The sequence below is a fragment of the Phyllopteryx taeniolatus genome, chromosome 6, assembly GCF_024500385.1.
Source record: "Phyllopteryx taeniolatus isolate TA_2022b chromosome 6, UOR_Ptae_1.2, whole genome shotgun sequence".
Taxonomy (NCBI): Eukaryota; Metazoa; Chordata; class Actinopteri; order Syngnathiformes; family Syngnathidae; genus Phyllopteryx; species Phyllopteryx taeniolatus.
Genome location: NC_084507.1, coordinates 22,356,623 through 22,382,246, shown reverse-complemented (window position 1 = coordinate 22,382,246; position 25,624 = coordinate 22,356,623). Strand labels below are relative to the sequence as shown.

General features: G+C 41.7%; 1 protein-coding gene across 1 annotated transcript in view; it reads left to right on the top strand.

Annotated features, from left to right (window-relative positions):
- Window positions 1-25,624, top strand: part of si:dkey-22o22.2 (neural-cadherin) — a 108,134-nt gene that overhangs the window by 18,796 nt on the left and 63,714 nt on the right. The gene's annotated exons all lie outside the window — the stretch shown is intronic.

Here is a 25,624-nt window from a genome sequence, read left to right as displayed (position 1 = left end):
ATGCAGGCTACATACAGTGTGTGTGTCTGTGTGATTGTGTGTGTGCATGTGCCAGCTGGCGTTGTGTTCAGAGTTGGTGGAATGCATACCGCAGGGCTCCGGAGCCTGCGACTGGGACCGATAAGGCAACCGGACACACACACATACACACACACACACACACACACACACACACACACACATAGAAGATGCTGCCAAAGATGCTTTTAAGTGTGCGCGCGCGCACACACACACACACAAAGTCTGGGAAAAAAATGTTTGCTCAAGTAGTTCAAGTGATGAAGTTGCTCCAACAGAAGTAATTTGGAGGAAATAAAGTGAGTAAATGGGTAGTGCGGCACCTTGGTGGTTAGTTTATCATGTGCCTCACAGTGGAGCGGTCCCAGTTTTGAATCCTGGCTTCTTCTGCAGTTTTTCTGCGGGTATTAAGGCTTCTTCCCACATTACAAAAATATGCATGTTAGGTCAATTAAAGACTAATTTGCCCATCGACGTAAATGTTAGTGTGCATGCTTCTTTGTCTGTATTTGCCCTACAGTTGACTGGCGACCAGTCCAGTGAGAATCCCACTTCTCTAGCCAAAAGTCAGTATGATTATGAGATTTGTGAACTGACAAACTGTAACAGTCCTCACTTTAGGGAATATATTGAAATATGACAAAAATTGCCAGTAAAAAAATGGAAGATGTCCATAGGGGAGCTCCTGTTTTAATTGAATGAGGTTTTTATTGGGGTCATAATGCTTTTATATATGTGTGTGTGAGAGTGCGTTTATGCGACAGACTCTGCTAACACCCAATTTGTCTCCATAAAGCTCAAAAGATGAGAAGAAGTAGAGCAGGTTGTAAAGAAGGAAAAAGATGCAAATTTGGCAGCTAATCAGAAGAACAGGAAGCGTCACCGCACCGCGCCGCCGCTACTCACTACTTGCTCGGCTAATTGGGAAATAAAAGTGTGGTGTGGAGAGGAACCGCTCTTTCCATCCTTCAATTTTCTCATCTCCTCATTTGCTGTCCACTTATTTGTCTTGGTTCCTTTCCTCACACTTCCTCCTCCATCACGCGCTAACAGGATTAGCGCCACGTCTTAGTGAAATGGTGGACTTAATTACCAGCGATAGCAGCGGTACACCTCATTAGAGTCCAGGCTACAAGTTCCGCTGCCGCTTGCCTTTTTTTTTTTTTTCAACCTTACCAGCTAATAGCAGTAGCTCATATGCTAACCCATAGGTCAGTGAATTGCGAATCGTGATAATCTACATTATCTTCCAATGTTATCCCTAATGTTACAGCTAAGGTAGATCGATATTAGCTTCCAATGTTAAATCCAACGTTTGCTTCTAAAGTTAGCGTCAACTATAGCGTCCAATGTTAAATTACGAAATTAGAAGATAGTTACCTCTAACGTTAACTTCAATGTTACATCAAAATTTATCATCACATTAGCTTTTAAATTTTCCAACCTTATCTCTCAATGTTGGCTTCAGAAGTTAGCTTCCAATGTTAGGGTTAAGGAAAACCAACGTTATCTTCTGACATTAACTCTGATGTTAGCTTCCAACGTTACCTCTAATGTTAGCTTCCAAAGTAAGCTTCAACTATAGCTTCTTGAGTTAGCTTCCAATGTTACCTCTAATGTTACCTCTAAGTTTGGAGCTAAGATAAATCAACATTAGCTTAATTTTAGCCTCAATGTTAGCTTCCCAAGTTAGTTTCAATGTTCCCTCTGATGTCCTCTCATGTCCTCACCCCCTCTAATGTTAACTTCTTAAGTTAGCTTCTAAAATTACCTCTAACATTAGAGCTAAAGAAGATCCACGTTAGCTTCCAGCATTACCTCTAGCAATACCTTTCAATGCCAGAGCCAAGCAATGTTATCATCAGAAGCTAACTCCAACTTTAGCCTTAAATTAGCTTACAACATTACATCTAACGTTACCTCAACATTAGCTTCCAATTACCTCTAATATGACTAAAAACAAGGTTAACACTAGCATTCAACGTTTGCAGGAACGTTAGCTTCTTATGTTTTCCCGCGTCTGATTCATTTAATAATTAATGCTGTGTTTTTGGATTACTGGCCAGAAACACAACAGCTGCTGTTCCCTTGAACAACAATAATCCTGCTCACCGGAGTGCAGGCAGCGTTTTGTTTATTTGTACTACACACACACACACACACACACACACACACACACACCAAAGAACGAATGAACAAGCAAGGAAAAACACACAGCAGCCGCGTCCATCTGTTATGGGTTCGTGTCAGGTCTCCTAAAAACCTCAAACAGACACCCCCGGAATCCGCTCTGTGGCCCGGTGTACCGCAGGGCTCTGAGCTGGGGCCCCCCCACCCCTCTGCTGCATGCCGGATTAGCACAACAGGCATCTGGTCTGATTTAACAGCCCACAGAGATGCGAGGAGCTTTAGCTGGCTAGTGCTGTGCTAACACACCAACAAAATGCACAAAAACAATGCCACAAATCGTTGAGATGATAGTAATACAACGATGAATGTGAAAGCAGCGCATGTAATTGGTCTAATGGTACACCAAAAATCACATTTGAGTACATACCTTGGTTATACATAAGGTGATGATTGGGTTCACATTGGGCACATTAAGGGAATAAAATGCAAAATATGAAAGTGTAGAGAGTACAGAGGTGGCTCCAACACTCACACTCGGTATCAGTTTCAATCAAGATCTCAACTACGACTGACTTGACCTCTCTCTCTCTCTCTCTCTTTCTTTCTCTCGCACTCTCTCTCTTTCTCTCTCTCTCTCTCTCTCGGTTTGTGTGTGTGTGTGTGTGTATGTATATATATTGTGTGTACATAGTGTATATATGTATGTATTTGTCTGTATGCATAAGAAAGATGCTAGAAGAAGTAGCATCCATTTTTTTTGATTTACAGTTGACAGTTAAGCGTTGTGTGGTTTCAGCACATTCAGCGGACACGCCCACAGCGTTTGAGAGTGGACACAACGGGCTTATTTCTCTGCGTTTTGAAGTCTAATTTTTTAAACTTTTAAATCATTCAAATTTCAATCCAAGCTGTCATGAGAATGCAGGAAACACAGTTCAGTTCTGTGTTGTTGGGGTTCCTGCAGCACAGGCCAATTAAGCTCCCCGGTGTGGGCTAAAGAGCCCCACAAAAGGCTGCATTGAGCGGCAATGACAGGCTGCAGGGTCGCCGCACCCCCCCCCCCCGATCGTAGCACCCGCTTGTGGCTCCTCAGAGGCGTAGCCTCTTGTTTGTTTGCACCTTTGATTGACAGCAATTATGAGTGGGGTCACACGGGAGGGCACCTGTTTGTGTGTGTGTGTGTGTGCGCGCGCGCTTGCACAGTAACATACATACAACAAGTGTGCAAATGCACTGGAGCTTTTTTTGATCCTTTTTCAATTGCAATTAAAACGCCTCATTTGATTGTAAAATGATGCAGACGGATTATTTATTCGAGAAAGAAATCAGCCCATGAATATTTGTAGTCATGAAAATGACATTTTTTAAAATCATAGTTCAGTGTAAAAGGATCTCTATGACTCAAATAATGTTATCTTTTTCAATGTAAAGTTCTCAGATTTTCTCTAATAGTGACATTTTTCATCACTTTTTAAAATAATCTAATTTCTCAAAAACATTTTCATCACTTTTTAGTGTAAAATTGTTTTCATGTATCAAATAATGATATTTGTATTACTTTATAATAAAACGTCTCAAATAATGACACTTTAATAACTTTTTTATATAAAGTCACACGTTAATTTCTCAAATGATGACATCCGTATCACTTTTTAATCATATAGTTTAATAATACCTCAAAAGGGAGCTTCAATATCTCCGTAAAGTCCAAAATTACATATTGGAAGTGCTTCGAGGCTGTACCAAATGAAGTGTCCCATGTGTTTTTCGGACTTTGCTGAGGACGCTCGTGCTAATTAAGATTCTCACTCTTTGCCTTTTGTGTTTTCCTCCGTCAACGTATTCACACAACAGCGCCGCCCTTTAACCTCATCTGCCAATCACACGTGAGAGGGCGAGTGGGGACCTCGGAGGTGGGAAACGACATTGGGGGCACAATGGGCGAGGGGCGGCAGGGCGCCCGGGGGTCCCGCAGGTGACGGGTCACAGCAGGCGGCACTTAATAAGAGTGTGTGTGTGTGTGTGTGTGCATCTGAGTCATTTTTGACATGACAGAGGGCATAAACTCTGTGTTTGTCATGGCCTTCATGTCCTCAATACGCCTCATTGTCTCTTAAGCATGAGCACACACACACACGCACGCACACACATTGCTGCATCATGGCTGGCTGCTTCATGTTGTTGAATTGATGCATTTCTCATCTTTTCATGCCCCTCAGACATTTTCTCACATACTCCTGACTAATTATGACGAGTCGGATGGATGACGTGTTTAACCATTTGTGGTCCCTGCTTGCATTATGTGCTCATTCAAGTGCATGAAACCTTCAATATGCTTTTGTGTTATGGAAATGTTTTGAAGTTAAGCGGATGTATGATGTCTGAAGATGTTTGGTCAGGTTTTAACCTTACCAGACTTGGGTGTTTTATGGCGAGCCATCAAACTTCGCCGCCATACTACGCCGATGTGCAGTGATGAAAATTTTACATTTTCGCAATTTAGCGCCTTTCATCTGTCTAGTTTACCATCCATCCATCCATTTACTGAGCCGGTTTTTTTTTTTTCAACATTTTATTTTGGAGTTTTTCTGTTGCACAAATGATGTGGTAAACGTGAGCAGCAAAAAGACACTCACGGTTTATGTTTGCACTCTCTCTGAGATCCTGTGGCTTGATTGTCAGCACAGAGACGGTCTCGTGCCAGCCTCTGACCGATGGTGGAGCTTGTCGTGTTTGATTGACAACTGTCAGCAGAGCAGTCAATGTTTTGTTTGTGCTCAATTAAGGCTGGAGCACTAGTAGAACAACTGTATCTTACAAGTAATGTTTTTACACTACTCCAAGAAATTTCTGCACCCTAGTAGGGCAACTTTGGCATACTAGTAAGACAACTACAGACCCTTTCCAAAAAATGTGAATATCTTGGAGAAGTTTATTTATTTATATAATTCCATTCAAAAAGTTAAACTTTCATAGCTTATAGATTCAGGGCCCACAATTTAAACAATTTCAAGCATTTTTTATTTTGATTTTTTGAAATCATTTGGGCTTCGAGCTCATAAAACCCACGAAATCAGGAATTCAAGTACTGTGAAGAAATCACCCAAGATTTTGCAGGCCATAAATGTTTTAAAATGAGTGTCACACACCAATCATCTACTCAATTCAAAGCACTTGCACAGGTTTCCCCAGGTGTCGTTAAATTGCTTCAGTTGGGTTCAATATAGGGAAGACTGCAGACTTGACAACTGGCCAGCAGACCATCATCGATACCCTCCATAGGATGGGTAAGCCACAAAAGTTCATAACTAAGGAGCCTGGCGGTTCACAGAGTGCTCTGTCCAAGCATATCAATAGAAAGTCTAGTGGAAGGACAAAATGTGGCAGCAGAAGATGCACCAGCGGCTTATCAAACAGAGAAGATTGATCACATTTAGACGCATCTGGGAGATGGGCTACAACTGTAGGGTTCCTCGGCTCAAGCCACTTCTGAGCCTGAGCCACCGGAAGAAGCGTCTCAACTGGACCAAGGAGAAGAAGGACTGTTGGCCAGGGCTTCAAGGTCCTGTTTTCCGATGAAAGTAAAGTGTGCCTTTCATTCGGGAATCAAGGTCCGATGGTTTTGAGGAAGACAGGTGAAGAACAGAACCCAAGCTGCTTGATGTCCAGTGTGAAACATCCACCGTCAAGTCATGATTTAGGGTGCAATGTCCAGTGCAGGTATTGGTAAACTCTGCTTTCTTAAAGTCAATGTCACCGCAAGAGTCTACCAGAATGTTTTAGAGGACTTCATGTTTCCTTCTGTTGAGGATCTGTATGGAGATAAAGATTTCATCTTCCAGCAGGACCTGGCCCCTGCGCATACCACTAGAAGCACCAAAACCTGGTTTGATGCCCACTCCTTCGCAGTGCTTGACTGGCCAGCCAACTCGCCGGATCTAAACCCCATTGAGAATCGATGGGGTATTATCAAGACGAAAATGAGGGGCACCAGACCCAAAAATAAAGAAGAACAGACAGCAAGCATCAAGGAAATCTGGGCTTCCATAACTCCCAGTCAATGCCACAGGCTGATTGCCTCAATGCCACGGCACATCCAGGCAGTGATTAAAGCAAAGGGATTCCCAACCAAGTATTGATGATTAACATATCGTTTTGAAAGTACCATATTTTGATTGATTTTAATGTGACCCGAATTTTTTACTTTTTTCTCTCTCTCTCTCTCTCTCTCTCCCTACAAAAACTGAGACCTAAATGGGGATTTCTTCAGAGTATTCAAATTTTTTGAATTCCTGATTTTGTGGGTTTTATGAGCTGGAAGCCCAAATTATATAAAAATAAACAAATACTTGAAATTGTTTAGCGGCACTGGTTAGAGCGTCTGCCTCACAGTTCTGAGGACCGGGGTTCAATCCCCGGCCTCGCATGTGTGGAGTTTGCATGTTCTCCCCGTGCCTGCGTGGGTTTTCTCCGGTTCCACTCCGGTTTCCTCCCACATCCCAAAAACATGCATGGTAGGTTGATTGACGACTCTAAATTGCCCCTAACTGTGAATGTGAATGGTTGTTTGTTTGTATGTGCCCTGCGATTGGCTGGCAACCGCCTCCTGCCCGATGACAGCTGGGATAGGCTCCAGCACGCCCGCGACCCTAGTGAGGAGAAGCGGCTCAGAAAATGGATGGATGAAATTGTTTAAATTGTGGGCCCTGAATCTATAATCTATGAAAGTTTCACTTTTTGAATGGAATTATGGAAATAAAAAAACTTTTCCATGATATTCTAATTTTTGGAAAGGTTCTGTACATATCACTCGTGAAGCAAAAGTGCACTAGTTGACATCTGCGTGCTACAGAAGTACTGTTACTGTGTAGATTTTTTTTTGTCACTAGTAACATCCAGTTGTCAATTAGTGCACAATTTTGCCTCACGAGTAACATGTAGTTGTCCTACAGAAATGTCAGACAGTAGTGGTAAAAACCTTATGAGTAAGACAGTCGTTTTGCTAGTGCATCCTAGTTGTTGCACTAGTGTGTACAATGTTCTCGGACTAGAGCGGATAAAGTGTGCACTAGTACATTGACATTAAGCTTTCGGAAAGTCATTGAGAATTTATTCTATATCCATCTTAGTGTGATTATGTTTTTTGTCCACACTAGTAAGAAAATTCAGTGCAATATTAGAAAGACTAGAGTGCAGTAGTAGAACGATTGTGCCTTACTAGTAATGTTTTTTCCCACCCACTACTCAATGAGAGTTCTGCATATTTGTTGGACAACTTTGGCATACGAGTAGGGCAACGTCATGTTACTAGTAGAGCAAGAATCTTTTTCTTCTTCTTCTTTTCCTTTCGGCTTGTCCCTTTAGGGGTCGCCACAGCGCCTCATCCTTTTCCTAGTGCTCAATTTGACTCTGCTAATAGGGTCAAATAGCCTACTAGTGCATCAGACATGCCTACTAGTTTGGCCTAGTAATGTTACTAGTGCAACCCAGTAGTTTACTACTCAGGTTTAATTCCATACTAGTAGGCCTTAAGTTGCTCTAGTTGTTAGGGATGGGAAGGTACCAATACCATGTATCGGTCTCAGGACAATATTGGCCTTATTTCAAGGTACCGGGTACTCGTGAGGTCTGCTGATACCAGCCAGTGATACTTAAAGCGACAACAACAACAAAAATCTGACTTTGTGTTGATTGAAATTTGATGTATCAATAGTAGTCGTGGTATTGGTACTCTGTATCTGTGCATACTCTAAAGTCAATACTCATACTGGTATCTGTCTGAAAAATAGTGGTAGCAACTTCCCTACTAGTAGTTGAAAAAATCACTAGTATGACAGTCGTTCTGCCAGAGGCCCTAGTTGTTCTACGTTTGTGCTGAATTGTCTTACTAGTAAATACAAAGAGCGTACTAGTACATGGACCTTAAGATGGATATCAAGGACACTGAATAAAAATGCTCAAATGGCTTTCCATAGGCCATGTCGTCCGCTGTGTTAAAGCTCAGTATGCTGCTCCGCCCGTGTTTGCGTCGTCGCATTTGTGCGCTCGAGACGCCATCTTGCCGGCGCATAATAAATGTGACATCACTTGCTGCGGCGAGGAAACATCAAGCCGACGCGTTCGTTCATAATTTACACCAAAAACTATTTTGGACTGTTGTGTGTTTTTATTTTTATTTTGTATGTGAGTTACAGCAGTAGCGTTTCCATGGTAACCCCCGTTCAGCCCCACTGTTCCGACGCACGCGCGCGCACACACACACACACACACACCAGGCCTGTCTCTTTAATTAAATCCATTAAGAGTCTGGTGGGCTGGGATCAATCCTAACCTGAATGGCTGCTGACTAATTGAAGCGTTAACAGGGGGGCAAGGGGGGCTTTGGGGGGGTTAACGGGCAGATCAAAGGCATTCGTAATTATCTGAGAGAGCGTACGAGAGAGAGAGAGGAGTGCAAATTAATGAGGAAGGATGCTGGAGTTTGATTTGTTTATTTATTTTTTTAATTCGAGTATGAGTGAGTGTTGATTAGCCGCAAACGAAGACATTTCCCATCAAGCGTCACTCTCAACTGAGGTGTGAAAAACACAGAGGAGGAGAAGGGGGAAATGATAGTGATATAGAAGAAGATGGGAGGAGAAAGGAAAGGAAAATGGGAAAAGAGGAAGGAAGTGAAGATGAGGAAATGAGGATAAGCAAAAGTAATGAGGAGGTGAAAGTGGTGACAAGGAAATTGCAGACAAGAGGAGACCGGGGGGGGGGGAAAGAGATGAGGAAATGCACGCAAAGAAGTGAAGACAAAGAAGAGGAGACAAAGAAGTTTTAAGACATGAGGAGACCAGGAAGTGAAGACATGAATGCAAACTCTAGGAAGGAAATAGAAGGAAGTGGAGAAAAGCAAGAGAAGAGAAGGGAAGGATGGAGGGGAGAAGGAAGTGGAGACGACAAAGCAAAAACAAGGAGCTGCGTGGAGGATCGAACAAGAAGAGGAGGAGAAAGGATGGTAAGAGTGAGTGTAGTGAAAGAATGGACAAGTTATGTCAACACCCACAAAATAATAACGTGTGTGTGTGTGTGTGTAGCCTGCAGGGTTGCTGCAACTCTTAGCGCCGATGTCCATCCAGCCCCGATTACAGCAGCGCCCGCCAGGCTTGCATCACACGCACACAGTTCATCGGAGGCTGGAAACATGTTCTCTTATCTTTCATCCTCATATTCTTCACCTCCTCCTCTGATTCACTCCTTTCGTTTGTTCTCCTCCAGCCATCTTTTGTATTCTTCACTTCATCTCATTGATTCTCTCCATTTATTCTCTTCTCCTCACCCCTTTTCTTCAGTTCCCCTCTTCGACTCTACCGTTTGTATCCTTTTCCATTCTTTTCTTCTGTTTTTCCTCTCCTCCTCCTCCAGTCTCTCCATCCAGCCCTTCCTCCTATTCTTGACCTCCCCTTCCCTTCTTTTGGGGCTTTTCCTCTCCTCATGCTCCCCTCCTTGGTTTCCTTTATCCTGATTTATTTTTCTTCTCTTCTTCTCCATTCTTTTCTTCCTCTTCTCCCCTCTCCCTTTTCTCCTTTTCACTCATGAGCTCCTCATCCCTGATTTTTACCTCTCTCATCTAATTCTCCTTTCATTCCTCATCTTCTCTCCTCCTGCTTTCTTCTCTTCTTCATCTCCATTCTTCTTCTCTCCACTCCTGCTTTCCCACCTCCTCCTGTTCCATCCAACTACTCCTCTGACTTTCTTCTCCTCTTACCAACCCCTTCCATTTCTCCTCCCTAACTCACCTCTTCTACTCTTTTTCTTTCTCCTCTCACCACTTTCTCTCATCTATCACTGCTTTCTTCTCTTTTACTACTACTCCATTCTTCTCCTCCCTTCCATTCTTCTTACCTCTTCTCCCCACATCTCATAGTCCCTTTGTTCCTCGTCCTGTCCAGTCATCTGCTCTTCCGCATTCTCTCTCTCTTCTTTCTCCCCTTTACATCCTTCTTTTCTTTTCCCCTCTCTTCATTTACTCCTCCATCTTGTCATCTACTTCCATCCGTTCACCCCCTTTTCTTCCCATTCTCACCCACCTCGCCTCATCTTCACCCCCCTCTTTTCTGTCTACCTTTCATTAATCTTTCTCCTTTTGCACTTTTCATCTTTTCTCTGGCTTGGCGAAAAGCAGTCAAAACACATTGAATATGAGGGAATGGATGCGGTTAGACTTTTCCTGCCTTTTTGTCGCTGCTCTGTCTCTCCCCGACCGGCTGACTGAGATTGCGTTCCTTCATAATGGAGGAGCGTTCTCTGTCGTCTGGGCTACATGACAAGTTCCTCCTGGTGTCGCCTTCTCCTCAGGGAGCTTGCGCTGCAACAGTGTGGTGTGATGCTTCTACGTGTCATCCACGCGCTCTCCTGCCCTGTAATCCGTGATTTCAACTGGCAGGAGATAAAATGCTGATGTGCCAACAGTTTGGTATGTTACCGTTGAGCAAGATAGCAACCTGAGGTCAAACAGTGCCAAGACAGGCCGAAGGGGTTTTTAAATCATGCCCTGTAGTCAGGTACTGTTTCAAATGATAAAAAGGTTCAAATAGAATAATGAGGGTTTTAGATGTTATGCTGTAATTAGATACCAATCATAATCCCAATTGATAAAATGTTAACATACTAACAATTTGTATGCTACCACACAGCAAGATATCAACCTGAGTGATTTTGACATCATGACCTGCATTTAGGTCCTATCTAAACTGGCACTTAAACAAATGCTAACACGCTAACAGATGACATGCAACAAGATAGGAACCTGAGTACAAATAAGGGAAATGAAGGAAGAGATTTTACATCGTGCCCTGTAGTCAGGTCATATTTGACATGATAGAAATGGCAATAGATCAAATGTTAACATGCTAGCATGGCAAGATATCAACCTGAGTACAAAAAAAAGCGTTTTACATTGTGTCCTGAATTCGGGTACTATTTCAAATTATAATTGATCAAATGCTAACATACATACATAGTCTGTTACTAAATTTCAAATGGCAATTGATAGAATACTAACATGCTATCAGATGGTACGTTACCATATAACCAGATATCATACTGAGTACAAAAGGCACTAAGGCAGACCAGACCCATAATGATTTTACACCATACCCTAGGGTACTATTTTAAATGATGATATGCTTACATATTACCAGTTGCTATGCTACCATAAAGTAAGATAACAACCTTATTTAAAAAAGGATTGAGGGTTTTGCATGTTACCTGATAAATAGATAATATTCATAATTACAGTTGATAAAATGCGAACAAGCTAAAAATTGGTATGCAACCATACAGCTAGATACCAAAGTGCCGAAAGTGCTCATTCAGATCAATAAGGATTTTACATTGTGCCCTACATCGTGGCAATCGATAAAATGATAACATGCTATCGTTTGGTATGCAGCAAGATAGCAGCTAATGAGTTGAGTTTTAGGGGTGTGTGTGTGTGCGCGCGCGTGTGTGTGTGTGTGTGTGTGCGTGCGCGCGTGGATTTGCGTCCCATCAGTGCAGTTGATGAGTCAGGTAAGCGTTAGCATTTCCTTAACTGTCTCAAGGATGTGAGTCACCTTCACTCTGTCGTGGAGTCCAACAGGAGCTGAGAAGTGGATGAAGTGAGACATAATGAGAACACTGAAGTGAAACAGGGAGGGAAAAAAAATAAAACAACAAGGAAAACTGCAACTTTGGTCACTTCTGATGTTTTCACTCACAGATGTTTCTCCTGAGACGGTGCGGCGAGCTGACGCTTGTCTCAACTAGTTGTTTTATTGTACATCATACATATGACTTCAATGCTATTGCGTTGACCTGCAATGTCACTTTGGGAACATCTCATGCCTCTGAAGCATACTCAGATACTGTAGGTAGAACGTGCTAACAGTTGTGTATTCTAACACGAAGCAAACTGAGTGAAGAAAGCGCTCAGGCAGATCGATAAAGATTTTACTTAGTGCCTTGTAGTCAGGTATTTCAAATAAGAGCAGATCAAATGCTAACATGCTAACAGTTGGGTATGCTAACATATAGCAAACTGACATCATGATTTCCAAAAGTGCTAAGGCAAAATTGTTAAGGATTTTATATCCAGCCGTGTCGTTAGGTAATGTTTTAAATTATAAATTAAACTTGAACCTGATAACACCTGGTATGCTCCAATATCGCAGGATAGCAACCTGAGTACAAAAAGCGCTAAGGCAGCTCAATAAGTAATCCTGTCAGATAGCCGGATCCCATTTCTAATGACGACAGAAAAAATGCTAACGTATAGCAAGAGTACAAAAGGCGTTAAAACAGATCTACAAGGAGTTTACATTTATACCCTGTATACTATTTAAAAAAAAAAATAGAATTTATAAAATGCTAACATGCTAATAGTTGGTATACTAACAAAGCATTACTACAACAGTACAAAAAGTGCTTAGGAGGAATAAGGATTGTACATAGAGGACTGTCATCTGGTACTTTTTCAACAATTGATGAAATGCTAAGATGCCCACCCTTCGCACTTATATATAGCAATGTTGCAACCTCAGTAGAGAAAGCGCTAAGGCAGAACGCTAAGAATTCAACATCATGCTCTGTAATTGGGTGCTATTTCAAAATTAGAATTCTTAAAATGCTAACATGCCAACAGTTGGCATAGCAAAAACTATGTATCAAGAGCTAAGGATCACAGACATGAGATTCATTTGCATTTTTGTATTTGTATTCTTTTTCTTTGTCACTTTTAGATTGCACATTTTTAATACTTAACTTTTTTTCCAGTTTGTGGCAACATCTCGTTTAGTTTATGAAATCATATTTCAAAAGTCACATGCACACATGCGCGCACACACACACACACACACACACACACACACCATTTGAGGTTCAACATTGTGCTTTGTGGCAAAGACTTCACAATCGCCTACAATGGACTTAAGCCATGACAGGACTCAGGAGACCACCCAACACACAAACACACGGAGCAGCTTTACAAGATTGGAGCAAATTGGCTGAATGCTGCTGTTCATTGGATGTGTGTTACTGTTTGTTCACACAATGGAACAAATCTGAGCGTGTGTGTGTGTGTGTGTGTGTGTGTGTGCGTGCGCGCGCGAGAGAGAGATTCACAAGTGCATCAAAGTTGATAACAGACTCAGTGTGGATTAATTCCATTCATCACAGTTTGTGTTCCTCTATTTGTGTTTTAGTGTGCACACTGGATTTGCATATTTGTGTGTGTGTGTATGTGTCATCATTTCTACATCAAGTCCTCCTATTAATAGTTGCATTTCATTGTAATCGAACATAATTCATTTCCCTGCACTTTCAGTTGCTTTATATGTGTCGTGTAATTTGGGAAGATCACATACCGCAGCGGACGTGATAAAGTACTAAAACCTACTCAGATAGATAAAATGCTACCATGCTAACAGTTTTTCTGTTAAAATATATCAACGAGCAAGATAGCAATCTGAGTAAAAAAAAAAAAAGCACTGAAACAGATAAGGATTTTACTTTGTGCCCTGTATGCAGGTACTATTTAAAATTAGAATTACCAAAACGCTAACATATGAAGAGTTGGTATGTTGGCATATAGGAAAGTAGCAACCTGAGTATAGTAAGCACTAAGCGAGATCCGCAAAGATTTTACATCATTCTCTGGAGTGAGGAACTATTTCAAATGACAAGTGATAAAATGCTAACAGTTAAATTACTAACATACAGCAAGATAGTTAACTGACTACAAAAAGAGCTTTCCAGATCAATGAGGTGCACTGAGGTCGGGTACCATTTCAAATGGCAATTGATAAAATGCTAACATGCAGCAAGATAGCAACCTCGATAGAGAAAACAGCAAGACGAATCCTTTGGATTTTACATATCTTCCTGTATTTGGGTACTATTTCAATTGGGAGTTGCTCAAATGCTAACCTACTAACAGTTGGTATGCTAACATAAAGCACCATAGCAACCTAATTACAAAGTCTTACACACATCTATAAGGGTTTTACGTCATGCCCTTTAGTCGGGTACTATTTGAAACTACAATTGGTAAAAAGATAACATGCCAACAGTTGGTATGCTAGCCGATTTTTTAAATTTGAAATAACCAAATGACCACACTCGGTCTGCCTTTGTCGGGATCATCAAAGGACTGTGACGATTTACAGAGGCCCGCAGTGAATACGACACTCAGACAAAAATGAACAAACATGCTGGAAAACACACACAACATGAAAGAATGTGCGCAGTGACACTGTGGTATCAATGCATCTTTGTCGCTGCAGATGACGGCCAGAGATAATTCCCTTTGAGTCACGCGGAGGAAATCCCTTCACCAAAGTTGAAAGCTGACAAGCAAACACACACACACGCACGCACATGCACACACACACACACGTTAAATAAGTCCTAGTCGTCTAAAAGTACTGAGTTCTCTGCTGCCTTAGTGCTTTTTGTACTCAGGTCACTATATTGCCATATATTAGCATGCCAACCGTTAGCATGTTAGCATTGTGTCAATTCGAAATAGTATCAGACGACAAAGAATGATGTCAAATTCTTGTCGAACTGCCTCTGTGCCTTTTGTACTCAGGTTGCTATCATGCTATATGTTAGCACACTATCCGTTAGCATGTTAACATTTTGTATAATTATCATTATAAATTGTAGCTAACTACATGGAAACCAGTAAAATCTTTACCAATCTGCCTTATCACTTTCTATATTTACGTTGGTATGCTGCTATATGTTGGCATAGCAACCTTTAGCATGTTATCAAGGATAGTGATTAGAGTGTCTCGCAGGAGAACACGCGTGTAAAACGACGTGACACGCTTGTGGCGGACGCGCTCACACACTTGTCAGCGTGCTGCGCCATCAATAATGGACGAGGCGCCGCATTAAACATTTATCACTTTATTTTTTAATGGTCGACAAAAGTCCTCAGATATTCATAATTCAGACCAGCCCCGCTCCTCTCGCGCATCGCACCAGATTCTTCTTCCTCCTCGGGCGCTGTGACCACACTGCACACAAAGCGCATATCCCGGATCCTCCTCATCCTCATCCTCCCAGGACTCCTCTGGAAACGCGATACAAACCTCTACCACTACCTCCCCCAAGCTTGGTCCAGTTGGGTACGCTAGTTAAGTAGCGCCCCACGGAATCTTCAACAATTCAGCCTCCGAACGCAGTTTTACTCAGCAACATTAAATTTGGGAGGCACGCCGATATCAAGAAGCCGTGCCCGAAAAGACAGAACAAGTCTGCAATTTTGGTTTGAAGTGGCCATTTATGGGGTCATTTCCAGGGATCCATCAAAATCAAGCATCTCAGCTGGGTAGCACTCCTGGAATGAAAAACAAAAAACCCAGAGCCAATTTCACTCGGCAACATGAAATTTGCCAAACCTGTTTATCATGAGTAGACCCACGAAAAAGTCTCAAGAGGGCCTTTTGTAAAACTAAGGCCTGGCACACACACAAGGATTTTTAAAATCTTTAAAAAAAATACATATATATATTTTAATCTATGACTGACTGCACACAACGATAAAAAAAAAATCAGGCATTTAACAGTTTTGGTAGTATTGTGTGTGGTGTGCGCCGATAATCTCGACACAGGACACCATACACATAACGATTATGTTCCTCTGTCGATCTCAAAGTCTTGAGAATGGATGGATGAAGTTTTTTTCGTGCTTCTTCTTCGTGTTTACTTCCCAGTTTCATCTCCTGGTGTAACTCTTGCACAACTCGGCACACACACATCAACTGGCCTCTGTAGAGACGGTCTCCACTGGTCTGTTCCTCGAAGGTGATTAAAACAAATGCCGTGAATTATCGGTAAATCCCGTTCGACCCGCCCGCTTGCCCCACTTCCCATGATGCCTTTCCCATCCGTTTCTCTCTTTGACATCACAATTTTCCTGCTTTGTTTTTCAAATGTTTTTTTTCCTCTTTGTTTTTTTCAGTTTGTTTGTTTTGGTTCCTTCAATATATCCTCTTTTGGTCTCCGTCTTGATGTTCCTTCCCCACTTATCTGGCCACGCAACCATTGATCGTCGATAAGAGATGAGGCGTGTGAAGCTGAAGCGGACTGGAGCTGAGGGTCCTCCTGAGCGGCTTCATCAGGGGCACCGCAGGCCCCGGCGTAGCTTCGCTCCGTGAATGTGAATGTGAATGTGTTTGCCAGGAATAGAACAATAACGATACTGATGCAACCGCCTCATCATTTTTCCTCAGTGGCCATATTTCATTTAAAGGCTCATTATCACAGCACAGTGCTCAGATCTGTAAGAAAAGAGTCAGAGCTTTGAATATGGGAGAGAAAATGAGAGTTCACTTGTTATCCTTTATTGACGTTTCATGGACGTAGTGTATATAATTAGAATAAGATTTAGACAAGAAGTCTATGTTGTGTTTTTATACTTTATTATACTTTTTTTTTTACCTTTCTTATTGCTTTCTGAAAATCGCTCTGCAACACCAATGTGTCAAACTGATGGACACTTCATTAGGTACACAATCCAATGCGACCCAATACAAAACATCTGCCTTTACATAGCTAATAGTGATTACTTTTGATTTACATTAATTTACCAATGTTTTTTGTTTGTTTGTTTGTTTGTTTGTTTTGTTGTAACGGTGGTTGGAGTTTGCAGATGTTTTGAGTATTTTGGTCACCAAGAAAGAGACAACAAAGAAGTCATTATGATGCTGTGTTTTGGGTTCCTTTTCACATCATCTTTTCCTCCATTTTTTTCATTTTCATTCTTCTGCTTTTCTTGTTAAAGTCTGCCATAAAAGTGCATCTTCTCCACGCTAGCCACAACCTGCAGACCTAAGTGACTTTTCATGTTGCTCCTCACTTGGCCTGCACGCTCCTCCAGAGAGTCTCCGCCAGGATTCTTATCTCATAGACGGGGGGGTGTGGGGGGGGGGGGGGGGGGTGACTGGCGGTCAGGGAAGCACATATACACAGACTTAAATGCATGCAAACACATACACACTTGCACGTAAACACACACGTCATAAGAAAAAGCCATAAGAACAACAATGGTTGATGACATCAATCAAACACACTCCACATTTGAGTGACAAATTGCAGGTGACTCACATAGTCCACCTTAAATGTGAAACACACATTTCAGGCTAACCCCCAAAAAGTCACTCAGTAGCGCCCCGTAAAAAGTTGGCAAAAATTAGCCTCTAACACCAGTTTGACGGATCGGCTCGAAATCGGGCTGATATGTCTGTCATAACACGACACCACTAAATGGCCTAAATTAAACAGGAAACCGGCCATCTTGGTTTTAAGCTGCTTATTTGGTCAAATTCCATTGACAAACTCCAATAAGGGTATTTGCCAAAATGAGCCCTGATTGGAAGCAGGTCTACTCGATAAATGGGCAAAGCTAAATTGCCACGCTTTCTTGTCTCTACTGTCTACCGGGGGCAGAGCATGGTGTCGAAATTGGATGATCATTTTGAGGATTTGAAAAGTTGGAAAAAAACTAGCACCATCACCAATTTCGTCAATCAACCCCAAATTGGCTGGACATGCCTATCATGACGGGACGCACGAAAAAGTCACATGAACCCGTGAGCGAAATTCAATAGGTGCATTTTGCCCCAATTGGAAGCAGGTATCCTAGGCACATGGGCCACACTAAATGGTTGTTTTGTTTTTGTGTTGTTGTTGTTTTTGTCTTGTCTACATTATCTAACGTGGGCAGAAGTTGGCATCAAAGTTTGATCATCATCTAAAAACTGTGGCCTGGACACCAGCTTCACCGACTGACACCAAATTGGTAGAACTTGTCAATAAAAAAGACTCAAAGACCTATGCCTGAAATTGAACAGGAAGTCGGCCATTTTGGTTTGAAGCAGCCATTCAGAGGCTCATTCTTTGACAAACTCCTCCTTATTTTGTATTGTTTTAACTTTATTTTTTTTAGCGTTTCTAAATTATGCAGTATTTCAAATGCCTTATGTTCGATTTGGATTTATGTGCAGCACTTTGATTCAGCTGCAGTTAGTCTTAAAGTGCTAGATAAATAAAATTGAGTTGGGTCTGCTGCCTAATGTGGATAGAGCATGATGTCAAGTTTGACGATCACTTTGAGGATTCACCATGGAAAAAAAAGCATGCAGCTTTAATTATTATTATTTTCATTTCCTGCATTGCTCATCGTCAGCAGTGCGAATGAGGTTTAATTAAGTGTGTGCCTGCAGGTCTTTGCCTTTCTATGAGAGTGTGTAAAGTAGGCCAGTCTATAAGGTTGCTAATTAGGATGCGGCAGGCCTCTGTCCACTGGATTTCACAGACCAGATGGAGGGCCCAGTTCACCAACAGAAACGTGTTTGTTTGCTGGTTGAGATTTTAGCGCGTTCGTCTCAACGCTCACCAGCCTGCGACGTGACCTAACTGTAACTTCTACAGGGATACGTACACTTTTGCTAGCTTTGCACACACACACACACACACACACACACACACACGACACACGTACACACGCATAGGGCAAAGTGAGAGTGCTTTTCACGACAACTTGAAGTGTCGCCATGGCACCAAGCTCCCGTGGGGACACCTGTGTCGCTGTGAGTTGCCATGGCAATGCATCTCACCCTGCCAATCATGCACACACACACACACACACACACAGGTGCATTTGCAGCAAATTAAAATGGTTTTCAATCCCTGCGAGCTGACCCCCATATAAGTTGAAGAAAATGTAGGGAGAGATTGATGAAGACAAAATGACATTTTGACCCAAAAATTATTCTGTGGTAATGCTCCATTACTTTTATACTGTCTTGTCGTATTCCACTGATCAACCAAAACCTATATAGTGGTGCCTTGAGATGCCAGTTTCAGTCAAACATTTTTGTAGTGTGATTTTTAATTTAAAAAAATAACATTCAATCATATTTTGCATTATAAAAACATATAGTAATGAAATAATTAAATACCATTTAAGGAGTTTAACAGTTTTTGCATCTTGATGAATTTATTTTCGTTGTGGGGCTCCTTCTGTTGTGTACATCATGGCCACCTAGGGGCCGTATAATACAAGCATGCAGATATACAGTTGACTCCCGCATTCTCGCGTTCGGCACCCACGGATTCACTTATTCGCGGCTTTTTTTTTCTTTTTTTTTCAATTTTTAAAAATATTTTTTCACATTTTAAAAATTGTTTCTTTTTTTTTTTTTATGGGACGAGTCAACCCCAAAAATGCTTATTGGCACTATATTCCCGCTTATTAAAAAATTGTTTGGGTTTTAAAAAAACGACGACTTATTTTTCAAAATATATTTCAATGCAATTACAGTATAATGGCTGCCATTTATCTACAGATTTTCACTATTCGTGGTCTGGCCCAGTCCCTTTCCCCCACATCTAGCGGGGGTCCACTGTACATGGAGACAGAGGAGATGGTCACAACTCCTCAGTAAGATGCAATATAGTTGCTATTATAACACACACGAAGAGGCAACACATACAAACAAACAGATCATACAACACTACACAAGGTGTGCAACTCTCAATTCAGACTTGCCTGTATACTGTAAATACCCATAAAAAACTGATGCTTAAAAGTGGGCGGCAAAGTGGGGCCACGGAAGATGAACCCCAATATAGTGGAGTTTATTGTAATAATAAACACAGTGATGCCTGATGTTTGGTCCCCCTAATGAATATCAGTTGGCGTAAGCTTACTTCCTTTTCTTGTGTATCTTTCATTTATTTCCTTCCCGTCATTCCATCACCCATCTTCCACCTCCCACCTCCCACCCCCTCTTCCTCCCCCTGAGGCATCTTGTTTTCCTTCCCTTTGCTAATTGACGCTCCTCCGGTAAGACTGCATGCAGGAGCTACTTCTTCATCTATTCCTACAGCGTCTTCATGCTGAATAACATCAAGTAGCAGTCGGTTCGCGTCTGCTTCCTCCCGCGTGGTGAAAAGCTGTCGGTGTGACACAAAGATGAGTACACAAACATGTACACACTGATGTTAAAAGACTTTTTAGCAGCTTTCACTTTCTCCGCTTATTTGGCTTGAGTTGATGTGAAGGTTTGTCAAGATGAACTTCAACAACAGTGTTTAGACTCCAGCAGGACACTTTTTGTGCATGTTTATTGTCAAGTTTGTGAAAGGCAGAGGAGTATCTGAAGACTGAACACAATATGATGTGAAACTAAATTAGACCCATCACAACAGCGACATGGACTCAACAGAGAACCAACATAGGTAGCACTGGAACAGCACAGAATCAACACGTAACCAACGCAGAACAATACAGAATAAACATAGAATCATCACAGAAGTAACATGCATCAACACAATACAAAGGTGAATGGCACAGAAACGACACAGAAGCAACTTAGAACTAGAATCAAATCAAAACAGAAACCACACAGGATCAACACAGAAGCAACATAGACAACCATCACACAGATAACCAATAAACATAGAACCAACACTGACCTAGCCGAGAATCAATACAGAACCAGAAAAAGATCAACACAGAACTGTTACGGAGGCAATACAGATTCAACACAGAACCCACAGAGTAACAATATAAGACTACTATCAACTATCATGGAACCAACATGACAATACAGTATCAACATAGACCCATCACAGGACCAACACAGAGTTAGGTGCAACCACATTATAGGACCAGCTCGAAACTATTACAGCACTAATCCAGGACCAACATAGAACCAACACAGAAACATCACGGAACCAACGCAGAAGAACTATGAAACCAACCTATAACAGCTGCAGAACCAACTCAGAACCATCAAAGAACAGACCTAAAAAATACAGAACCAACACGGAAAAATCGCAAAGTCCACACAGGACCACAACATAGGACAGAGGACCATAAGAGAACCAACATAGAACTGACACAAAACCATCACAGAACCAACAGAAAACATCACAGAACCCACAAATAGCAGGAGTAACAGAACCATCAAAGAAACCAACATAGAAGAAACAGAATCAGCGTAGGAGCAACATAGGACAACCGTAGTGAGTAAAGTGATCACGTCTTATTCATGTCCTGCTCGGTCAGTTGAAGGCGTGGCTAATGAGGAGTGCATTATGGGAAGTCAGCTTGCATTAAGGTTTGGCCCCGAGACTCATCTGCACTGATGTTCATTGAGTCTCAAACTTAACGGGCCACAGGAAGTACCCCCGCGGGCATCCTGGACCTCGCCAAACTCGTATTCATGAGCTCCTTGGTGTGTAGAGGCAGGCCCTGCCTGGAGGGTTTCACTTTTTGCTTTCCGTTGTCACCTCGCCGCATGAAAAATGCAGCAGACACAAAGTGACAAAAGGCGGCCCGCGTCCTCACAATCCTTACGACAGCGCTCCTTTCGTGTCAGACAAGCGTCAAGTTAACATGCGTGAAAGCGCTAACGTGCGCGTCCCTGCCGTCAGCGCTCGCCTTTTTGAACATCCCGTCTTCGTCTTCCCGTACGCTCCAGCAAGCCGACTTACGCGTGCATTGGTTTGACTTTGTTGAGGCGACCAGGATGAGTGGCGCTTGGCAAGTGTGATGGAGGGGCTGCTTTACCTTGTTGATGGTCCTTTGTGCTAACGCGCTAGCTAAATAGATGTAGCGCTCACCCTCTCCCTTTGGCGTGTGTCTATATAGTGTCTGGATAGTGTACTGTATATACTGATCTGCTAAGATCTATCAGCTGGTGGTAAAGTGCGTGCTCGCTGTAACAGATTGTTTGCAACAGGTGTTAAAGTGGTGGAGACCACCTTGTTTAACTCATTCACTGTTTTCAAAGCAAAGTTCCCCATATTGCCAGCTGTTTTGGAGCATTTGACTGATCTTTCGAGACCCAAAGAATATTGTCTTTTGTGACTATATAAGTACCGAACCCACTAAAACCAAAAGGGTAGACTTTCTTCTTTCACCAGAGGGGAAAACAAAAAAAAAAAAAAAAAAAGTGTTTCTAGATTTTTCCATTCTTTAGTAATCAGCAGTAGACAAAGGTTGGTTTGACCAAAAACAGTGGTTTCTGACCCAAAAAGGGGAGAAAAGGAGCTTTTTATGAAAATAAACATGTCAAACAGAAGAGTGACTTTCACGCTAGTATATTTTTGCTTTTGTTACACCACAAATTCTAAAACAACAAAAACGTCAGAGGCTTTTTTTCCACGGCATTCGTCATTCACTCCATGAACTGTCATTTTCTTTCTTACGATCGCGAGACACACTTTTTACTAATTACCACGACACATACTCAGTTTGTACCATGTGTATACATCTATATAGTGTATGTGTATATACAGTCGTCTCAGTAGTGTAAATATATAGTAGGTATAGCGTCATTATAGTTTATATACAGTGTGTACTGTATATAGTGTACATACATATTGTCTTTATAGTGCCTGCATAGTGTAATGTGATTATAGTTTAGTGTCTTTATTGTGTACACAGTAGGAAATTAATGTTTGAATAATTGAAGGGGATGATGTTTTGAAATGAAAACATGATCAGTAACAAAGCATCTTCAACTCATGTTTTAGTCATGTCTAACTCCTGTTGTTGTTGATTTTTTTTTAAGGACAGGAGACATTTTGTTCAACCGACACCTCCTCAACTCCTTTGTACTCTTTTCCGTTTTCTAACTTTTTCCCCTTCCATCCTTCTTCTTCTTCTCCTCAGACTCCTCCTCCTCTTCTCCTTCCCACCTTTCTCCGCTATTCATCGTCATTCTTCCCATCCTTACCCCTTCTTCTCCTCCTCTTTACTCCTCTTCCCATCTGTCTCACCCAGTCTTCCTCCTTTTCTCTTTTCCCTTCATCCCCCTTCCACTTCTCCACATTCCCTTTACAGTACTCCTTCCTTCACCTTTTCCCTCTCTCCTTCCTTCTACTTTCTTCACTTCTTCCTCCCCTCTCCTCTGATCCTCCTCTTCTTCTTCTCCTCCTACCAGAAGAGCTGAACTTTATTTTGGGTTAATCAGAGACACTTTAAATGGTGCATGTTTGTGCTGACTTCCATTTGACATGAGTTTGAATGTGATTGGTTCATTCTAAACACAGCGACATCCCCAGTTATATGAGGGTGTCCACACTTGTGCAACCACATTATCTCGGTTGTTTATTTTTACTTCTCCTCTCTAAAATAAATTGTTTTGTGTTGTTGTACAGGTTATATGTCACATTAATGGTGGAAAATGTTTTGAAAAGATTTAGCTTGGTTTCACAAATAACACAAAAACCTGGCATTTGAACAGGGGTGTGTAGACTTTTTCAAGCCGCTGTACATATTTACAAGTCACTACAGAAATCATCCATCATAGCTCCTCGGTTGATCTCCTCGACTCTTTGTATCTGGTGGGTGGACCTAATTTGTAAACAGAGGAGTGAGGAGAAAATACCGAGAAGGTTGCAAACAAAGAAATGAGATTTCCCTCTCTACTGCTCCTCTTTCTCACTTTTTCTTCCTTCTTTCTCCTCCTCAAATCCCCTCAATTCATCTTTCACCACACTTTCTCCTTCAATTCCTCTTTTTTTCGCTCATCCTCACTACTCCTACTTCTTCTTTCCTCCCTTTTTTCTCATTTCTTTTCCTTCGACCTACTCCCCTTATCCCCTTCCCCCTCTTTTCTCTTCATCCCTTCAACTCCTTCTCCTCCTCAAAGCCCCTCAATCCATCCTTCTCCACACCTCCTTCTACCTTCTCCTCCTCGGTGCCCCGCTGTTCTGAGCCGTCAGGCCGCGTTGATGTTGATTGCGCTAATGGGCCGCGTTCCATTTGGCCGCTGGAGGGGCGCAGCGTATGTAAAACAAGCCACTTTAAATAGATGCCATTATTCTGCATTTAACCAGCCAGGAGTGACGAGCGTCCATACAAAGGAGGACGTGAGGGAGACATCTTCATCTTCACCTCCTCCTCTTCCTCCGCTTTACTGGAAAAAAAGTGAAACGACTGTCATTAATCTAAAGTGCAATTTCACACAAGTTTCATGAAAAATTGGGGTTTCTCGTTCAAATCTGTTCTGTTCACTTTGACTGGAAGCAAACTCCACCACTCTAACCCAAACAAAAGTAATTGTTTTACTTCAATAGCATTTACATTTTAAACCAAACCAATCGTGGATCCCTTTCTTCCGAAAATTATTTTAAAGTCATTGTAAGGTAAAAATAAATGTCTTGTAAAATTGACACACAACAGGGAAGAGTGTTGTTTACAACCCTGCCCAATTTGAATGCAAAAGGGCAAGTACCGTATTTTCACGACTATAACGCGCAACCGTATTAAAAGGCGCAGTCTCAGTTACGGGGTCTATTTCTGTATTTAACACATACATAAGGCGCACCGTATTATTGGGCGCAGGCATGGTAAAACATACGCTAGCTTAAAACATACGGTAGCATGCATGCACGCTAACACATACAGTAGCATGCATCCTTGCGTATGTTTTTAAAAAGGCAGCGCATGTAATTCAGCCTATGGCTCACAATACATGATAAACATTTGAAAGCAAACTTCCTAATAGTTATATACCCACGTTTTGCATTCCAACATATTATGGTGGACTAAATAACACAAAATACATAACACTTAGTCATTCAAAAAAAACAACACTGAGCTGTTCTGTAGATTGTGGCATCCATAGATCTATTTTCGGGGTGTAGGCATAGCTAGCTAACTGCACTTTTGTAATTGAGCTAGATAACCGCTGATGCCAACGAAGGTGCACAAGTTCTTATATAGTGGGGGAGGGACGACTTATGCTAGTTTTGGCCACGCCCCAAAAGCAGGAACACTGAAATTGTGGAAAAACATGCTATATCTCCACAATTCAGTACTACACAGTTCTCCGTCTTTGCACATTTTTTCAGCAAATATTCAAACATGTATAATGCACCATTATTTAGAAACGAATCCCTGAATTCATCTACAGTCTTTCTTTTGTGTGTGCTCATTTAGTAACTGGTAGGATGAACAACTACTTTACAGATTTATTTTGTATCTGGGAAGAAAACATAGAAAGGAAGCAATAAAAGCACGGACAGAACAAAGAAATAAGGAAAAAGGGAAGGAAAAAGAAGGACAGAGGAGATCAGAAGGGAAGAAAGGAATCAGACAAAGGAAATTAGAAACAAATCGATGATGAAAAGCACAGGAAATGGGGACAGCATGATGGACAAGTGGTTGGTAGTATGTCTGCCTCACAGTTCTAGGTTTGAATCTCGGCTTGGGAAGCAAGAGAAAGAAAGGAAGGAAAAAGAAGGACAGCAGTCAGGTGAGAAGGGAAGAGAAGAAAAAAAGAAAAGGAAGAAAAAAATTAGAAGTGGGAGAAAGAATGAATAAGTAATCGTAAAAAATGTCTGTGCTGTGGTGCTTACAATGTTACATTTTTACTTTGTGTTCATGCACATTTTTTATTAAGGCAAAGGTAATACTTTT